General features: G+C 40.0%; 1 non-coding gene across 1 annotated transcript; it reads left to right on the top strand.

Moving 5' to 3' along the window:
* Window positions 1-6,987: 6,987 nt before the first annotated feature.
* LOC141624753 (small nucleolar RNA R71) lies at window positions 6,988-7,094 on the top strand. Its single transcript, XR_012534558.1, has one exon. It is a non-coding gene; the product is annotated as a small nucleolar RNA R71 (small nucleolar RNA).
* The last annotated feature ends 867 nt before the right edge of the window (window positions 7,095-7,961 follow it).

The raw sequence follows: 7,961 nt of genomic DNA on the forward strand, positions 1-7,961 counted from the left end.
AGGATCTTTTCTCATCATTTCCCATTTACTATATTATGTACAAAGGCCTTCTAATCTTGTCTCTCCTTGATGCTTGGTCATTTGAATTTAATCAATTTAGTCTCGTTTTGCCATGAAAATGCAAGGTTTGCACTCCTTTCCTACCAAGGACACAAAACCTCAAAGAATATGTAAAACAAAGAACTAAAGACAATAAATGACCCAAATATGCACTAAAAAGCATGGGAACAAGGCTAATTCGGAACTAAATATGCTCTAATTATGGTCACATCAAATATCCCCAAACCGAACCTTTGCTCGTCCCGAGTAAAGAGGTGACAAAGACTAGGACCATTATTTAAACTAACCTAATAATATAGCCGATATGAGACAATTAGCGAGTCTCACTCCGCCCCTTCAACTCACAACAAGACAACCATGAGGTAGGATGCCTTCTTGCAAGGCAAAGTGGGTCTTGCCAAAATGGCGACACATCCAAACATTAAGCACACAAAACAAGTAATGGATGCATCTACAAAAGAATAGCCACTTTCCTCATCTAAGTGGCGGAAATTATCTACAAGGGAAGCAGTTAAAGGGTACACACTCCTTCATAGATGTAATTTCTTCAAAATACTAAGCCTAGAAGGATACCAATAAATCACCTCCAAGTTGTGTCAAGCTAGGGTACCTTTGTCCTCCATCGTTAAATGCTTTTTTCAAGAATAGACTCCCTATGGTGTTAGAAACACTGGAGGATCGTGGAATTCCTCATCTTGCCTAGACAAGAAGAAGGGTCGTCCCCTCTCTACCATGCACAAAAATGGATACGATGGATAAAGGGATCAATAGATATTTGAGTTTCACTTTAGGAGTTTGCTTTTTGCTTTTGTTTTTCCCCCCAATTTCTTGTGGCATATAACATTTGAGAACACTTTCTTGCCATTTCTTTTTGATTTTTGGCATTTCAACACTTGACAACTTTCAACTTTTCTTTGCATTTCTTTTGAACATTTTCAAAGTCACCCCATATGTAGTGAGGGTGGCTTATATTTAAGCTTTAGGAGTTCTATTTTTGCTCCTCTTTTCATTTGATGCATTTTTTTTGCAAACTTTCTTTCACTTTTCATTTCATTGAACTCATATTGATTTATTTTTGTGCCCATTCCCTTTGATGACAAAAATGTGGTAGAACACGGATGCTGGATGGATGGATTCATGGTTTCAAGGGTCACCTAAGAATAAACGGTAGCCAAGGAGTTATCACACCACAAGGTACTCTTGACTAGGCCTTAATCCATGGGTCAAAGGATACTAGCATGACACATCCTAGGGTGTTTTACAAGTATTCTAACAAGCAAAGTCTTGAGAAGAAAAAGCATCTACTAGGGCCTATATACACTTGTCAAGTTTCCCAAGTAGACGGTTTCATAAAATTTTCTAACATGCAACTACATGCCATGATGCAACTAACATATAAACATCCTAATGCAAATGATTCTACCAACTAATATGACATATACACTAAATGCAAGTCCTAAGTTCATATTGTTTACCGCATCAATCAAAATAAAGCCACATAGTCATTAACATAAAGAGAAAAAAAGGGATTGGAAAGATCATACCATGCGGTCTTCAATATCCTCATGTCTCGGATGTGGCGTAGTCGATCAATGTGAACAATGATAAAACAAACACAATATATACAACAATATATACACGACTACACTGCAAAGGAAATGAACTTGTTTTTGGTTTTTCAAATTTTCAAATTTTTATGGTTTTTTCGAAATTTTTCAAGTTTTTTTTGGCTTTTTGGAATAAAAGTTAAGTTAGAATTCCCCATCCCCACACTAGTATGGGCATTGTCCTCAATGGCCAAAATGATGGGAAATCATGCAAGCATGATGCATGAATTCTACACTAAATGCAAGCTATACTAATCTACACTACATGATGCATGGTTTTTGTTTACGATGGAGAGTGTAATTTAGATTACCTCCCGTCGTGTATGCATGTACTTCCCCAAACCGAGTTAGACATTATTTCTAATGTCCTAAGGTTGGGTGTAGTTCATGCACACACGATGCAATGCATGAAACTAAATTTGTCATTTTGGATTTACAAAAGTGCGAACAATGAAATAAGAACACCTCAATGGGGCCGAGATGTTAGTCCTCTATGTTGCTAAGACTACTCCAATCATGATCAAGATAAATAAATAAAACAAAGAGAGAACTAGACAAACCTCAAGAGGGTAGGAGCCTCCAAAGCTTGATAATCTTCCATCATATCATCATCATCTTCCTCAATAGAAGTGGACTCATAACCACTTCCCTCTTCACTTTCTTGTTCACTTTGGTCATCATCCTCTTCTTCTTCTTCACTAGCCTCTTCATCAATGCTATCATCAACCGCATCACCGACAACCTCATCGTCACCCGGAATCTCACCTCTAGATGCACTCGGAAAGAAGACTTCCCTATACGCCCAACTAGGCAAAGGACATGAAGGATCAAGTAGTCCTTGCCTAGTTAAATGTAGGAGGGCTGGATATTGGGCTAAGTAAACATCTTCCCGATCCTTAAAAGCTTGCTTGTGCATCTCTTGCATAAGAAGAGTCATATAATCTTTGCTTGCTTCAACACCTTCGGGTTTGAACTCTTGGTACTTGAAAGGATAGGGTGGTGTGACAATAGAAGAGGAGGGCATTTCAATTTCACCCCTTTGTTGTCGGATAATGTATTCGGCCTCTTTTGAGAGGGGAAGGAGGTAGTTGGTCCGATGGACACTTAAACGACAAATCTTTGAAGGCAAAGTAAAAGATCTAGCCTCACTAGTGAGACACCCATACTTGGTGTCAAGAGGGTTATGAGAGACCCACTTGTATTTGTTTATCATAGCATCCACATCAATGAGATGACCACCCTTTTTCGCCACATACTTGCTATCCTTGTTGATGTTCGGATCAAAGTACTTAGCCAAAAGAGTGACTAGACCTCCATTCACAATAACGGTAGTGCCTTGCTTCCCACAATCAACATTTAGCCATCTATCCACCAAAAGCCTTAGAGAATTGAAAGGCTTGGTGAATTCCCTTCCAATATTTAAGGCCGACTCAAGAAGAACAAAATCGAGCTTGGTAAAGTGGTTGGTGTCTTTTCTTGCAATGATGGTATTCCCTATGACCTTGTGCCATTCTCTAATGCCTGGATGGTGGACTAATAGAGCACGACTAGCATAAAAGTTCTCAAATTTCCTTCCGGAAATCGCCTCCCAAAGAGGAGCGGGGTCATACTTGCCAAAATTCTTGAAATAACTAGGTGAATCACTAAGACCCAATGCTTTACCCATTTCCTCAAAGGTGATGCGCCTACTAACATTAGTAAGGCGGAACTCGATGTTTTCCATAGTCTCAACCTTTGTAACTTTCAAAGAACTCAAGAATTCTAAGGTAAGGGAGGGGTATGTCAATTCTTTTATTGCAAACAATTTGCCCAACCCCATGGCTTCAAAGAAGGCTTTAGTTTGCTCAAGGACACCCAACTTATCTAAGGCATCTTCACAAATAAACTTAGTGGATAGAAAGGATTTTCTAGCATACTTGGCAAAAGTTTCCCTATGGGAGTTAGAGATGAAAATTACCTCCGGATAGTTCGAAAGTTGAGCAATTTCCGGAGTAGTTGATGTTGTTGCTTCCAAGGGAGGTTATTGTTGTTGCACTTCCAAGTTTGAACTAGCTACCACCACAGCTAATGAGGCTTTCTTTGCTTGAAGACTCTTTTGTCTTGTTGAGAGTGCCTTTGCCTTTGGTGCCTTTGTTGCTCCTTTTGTCCTTGTCATTGATGCTTGAACCAAGAAAAGAGTGAAAATCTTTAATTTCCAAGTATACCCAAATCGATTTTAAGATGAAAGGCTTTGCCTTTATGAATTCAAAAATCGACTCAAAGGTTGAAGATTTTGGTGCTTGGTTTGATTTTTGTTGAAAGAGGAGTGATTAATTTTTTGTTGAAAGGATGTTTTGATTTGATTTTGATGAATGTGGTTGAGGAAATCTTGTTTTGGTGATGGAGAGGATGAGGGTTTTGAGTTTTGGGGTTTATGGGTAGTGTTTTGAATGAAGGAATGAAGAAATGAATGGGGGAGGGGGTTTATAAAAGACCCGAAAAATTTGAATTGCAGGGGGAAGACGGGCGGTTTTCCTTCGGGATGCCCGGATTCTGTCTGTTCTGGGCTTCAGGAATCTCGCCTAAAGACGGGCGTCTTTCAGCAAAGACGCTCGGATTGTTCAGCTGCGGGACGGGCGTCTTTCACTGAAGACGGGCGGATTCTCTTCCAGTGATTTTTCTGGTTTTTCTCAGCCAAAAAGACGGACGTCTTCTCTTGCAGGACGGGCGTCTTTTTGAGGACGGGCGGATTCTTTTGCAGGACGCCCGGATTTGTCAACAGTCCCAAAATTTTGAAAAATTCAGCTCAGAGGGACGGGCGTTTTGTGACAAATATGCCCGGGTTGCCTGAAGACGGGCGGATTCTCTTGAAAACACTCGGATTCTGCCCCTTTTACCCGGATTCAGTTCCATCCGTGTACTTGCTTATCCCTTGTCATTTTTCATTCTTCAAAATCCCGTGTTCTTCATTGTGGGGGCACTACTAAGGCATGTATAGCCTAGGCAATTGTTATCCCCACACTAAGCTAAAGCACTACACATCAATTGAAATCATTAGTCCCTCCCTCACTTCTCTCAAAAATGATAATTATCTTGATCAAGGTATAAAAATCCAAGAATGACAAAGATGCAATGTAAGAATTAAAATGCGAGTTAGGGAGTTAGAAATATTTACATATGGTGGTTTAGGGAGGACTCCACCAAACTCTCATCTTTAGTGAGATGTCATGGGGGCATGTCCAAGGTGTTGTTGATGTTGCTCAACACCTTGAAGAAGTAATCAAAAGCTTGTTCATTATCATGATAAAGATCTTCAATAGATCTTTGCCCTTGTTGTCGGTCTTGATCGATAGCATTACCAATATAGGGATTGAAAATCCCGTCAAACTCATCGTCCCAAAGACCACAAACTTCATCTACTTGATCACTAAAGATCTCTTGAGTTGATAGAGACAACTCTCCCATTTTCTTGTCTTAGCCAATGAGGCCATCCTCTTCATTGCTTGACTTTGGTGAGCTTTTCAAGCTCTCTTTATCACAATTCACTTGCTCTTTGAATGGAGCATCTTTAATTTTCTTCTTCCATTGGAATTCCGACTTCTTCCTATCATCCTTCCGGCTATAATGATCAATCATAAAACATGGTTCATGCAAACGGGGAGCTCTCATGGTCTTGTCAAGATTGAAAGTTATGCTCTCATCTCCCACTTCTAGAGTGAGCTCTCCATGTTTTACATCAATCACCACACCCGCGGTGTGTAAGAAAAGTCTTCCTAGAATGACTGGAATGTTGGAATCTTCTTCCATGTCAACAATGACAAAGTCCACCGGGATGAAAAATTTCCCAATTCGTACGGGAACATCTTCCCATATCCCTAATGGTGTCTTCGTCGATCTATCGGCCATTTGGAGTGTAATATTGGTTCATTTAAGCTCTCCCATCCCCAACCTTTTACTCACCGAGTACGGCATAACACTCACACTAGCCCCTAGATCACATAAGGCTTTGTTGATCGTGGTGTCGCCAATGGTACACGGTATTGAGAAGCTTCCCGGATCTTTGAGTTTTGTAGGTGAACTCCCTTGAAGTATTGCACTACTCACCTTAGTGAAGGCGATAGTCTCAAGCTTCCGGATCGACTTCTTCTTTGTGAGGATGTCTTTCATGTATTTTACATAGGCCGGCACGTGATTGATTAATTCCGTGAAAGGAATCGAGACTTCCAAATTCTTCACAATTTCCATAAATTTTCCAAGTTGGTCATCAAATTTGGGCTTTGCTTGACGACTTGCAAAAGGAAGTCTAATCACAATGGGCTCCTTCTCCTTGACCTTGTCTTCATTTTTCTTTGAAATTTCTTCTTTTGATGGTTCCCCGTCCTTAGAGTTTTGCACAATTTCTTCTTTATCACTAGCTTCCACAACTTCATCCTCAACTTGCTTCTTCTGTGCTTCATACCTTGTACCACTCCTCAAGTGAATGGCACTAACCGTTTCATGTCTTGGGGGATTACTTTGAGGTGGTAATTTCTCCTTTTGTCTTTGTGAGTTTGAAGATGCTAGTTGAGTCAATTGGGTTTCCAACATTTTGGTGTGAGATAGGATGTTGTTGATGGTGGTTTCCTTTGCTTGACTATATTTTTGCATTTGAGTGAAAAACTCTTGTTGATTTTTTTGCATTTGAAGGACCGCTTTTTGAACATCAAAACCTTGGTCATTTTGTTGATTGTATGGAGATTGATTTTGGTAACCTTGGTTTTGGTTATAAAAGGGTCTTTGATTTTGGTTTCTCATGGGAGGTGGGGTGTATGTTGTTTGAGGGTGTTGAACATTTTGGCTTTTGTATGAGAGATTTGGATGGAACTTGGTGTTTTCATTGTAATAGTTGGAATAAGGGGTACCACTCTTGTATGCTTGGAAAGCATTCACTTGTTCATTTGTTCCCCTACATTCACTTTGGTCATGTCCCAAAGTTCCACAATTCTCACATAACCCACTTGGGATTGATGAAGATGTCGTCATGCCATTAACATGATGATTTGGTGATTTTGAGGCTTCTTCAAGTCTAGCCATAGCTTTTTCAAACTTCAAATTAATGGTATCAATGTGAGCTCTAAGTTGAGCACCCAATTGAGTAACGGAGTCCACTTCATGCTTTCCTCCTCTAGTAGCCTTGCAAGGTCTACTATATTGTGTGTTATGGACCGCCATTTCCTCAATTTTGTTCCAAGTTTGATTGTCATCAACTTCGGTGAACATTCCATTTGATCCCATGTTGAGAATGTTCCTTGAATCTTCATAAAGACCGTTCCAAAATTGTTGTACCAAGAACCACTCGCTAAGTCCATGGTGAGGACATGAACGACAAATTCCTTTGAATCGCTCCCAAGCTTCATACAAATATTATTCATCCCTTTGCTTAAAACCCGTAATTAGAGCTCTTAGCATGTTAGTCTTTTCCGGTGGATAGAATTTTTTGTAGAAAGCTAGAGCCAACTTCTTCCAAGAATCAATTCCGGGAGTAGCCTTATCAAGGCTTTTCAACCATTGTTTCGCGGTGCCAATTAGAGAAAAAGGAAATAAGACCCATCGAATTTGGTCTTGAGTTACACCGGTTTGAGAAATCGTATCGCAATAATCGCAAAAAGCCTTCATATGAGAGTGAGGGTCTTCACTAGGCATCCCCCCAAATTGGCTTCTTTCGACTAATTGGATAAATGCGGATTTGGCAATGAAATTTCCGGTTAGATGTTGTGGTGTGGGAGTACCATTGGGTAGGTTCTCCTCGGTGGGTACGGTATGTGATGAAAACTTAGGCATTGTGGGTTGATTTTGTGTTGTACGTATTTTATGTTGGGTTCTCCTCACCTTCTCTTGCAAAAGGGTTGATGAACTCAATAGTTGGTTGAATGTCTACAACCTCACCAATACCTCTCAAATTTCTCCTAGCAAGTCTTCTATTGGTTGTCAAAGTTCTTTCAATTTCACGATCAAAGGGTAACAAGTCACCTTGTGACCTTCTAGACATGCAAAATATCAAACAACTCGAAAACAATTAGAACAAACCTTGAGGAGTTTTACTTCCCCAAGGCAAAGAAAGACACAACTAATAACAATATAAGAAAATCTAAATCAAGTTAACACCGTCCCCGGCAACTGCGCCATTTTTGGTCGGACTATATCTTTTCGGTTACTTGTCGTTAGGAGAACCTAGACCAAAACACAATTTATAACTTCACCAACAACTCTACAATTAGTAAAGAGGCAAGTAAAGGTCGGATCCCAAGGGACGGGAATTGAAATGAAATTTCTATA

This window comes from Silene latifolia, chromosome X (genome assembly GCF_048544455.1).
Source record: "Silene latifolia isolate original U9 population chromosome X, ASM4854445v1, whole genome shotgun sequence".
Taxonomy (NCBI): domain Eukaryota; kingdom Viridiplantae; phylum Streptophyta; class Magnoliopsida; order Caryophyllales; family Caryophyllaceae; genus Silene; species Silene latifolia.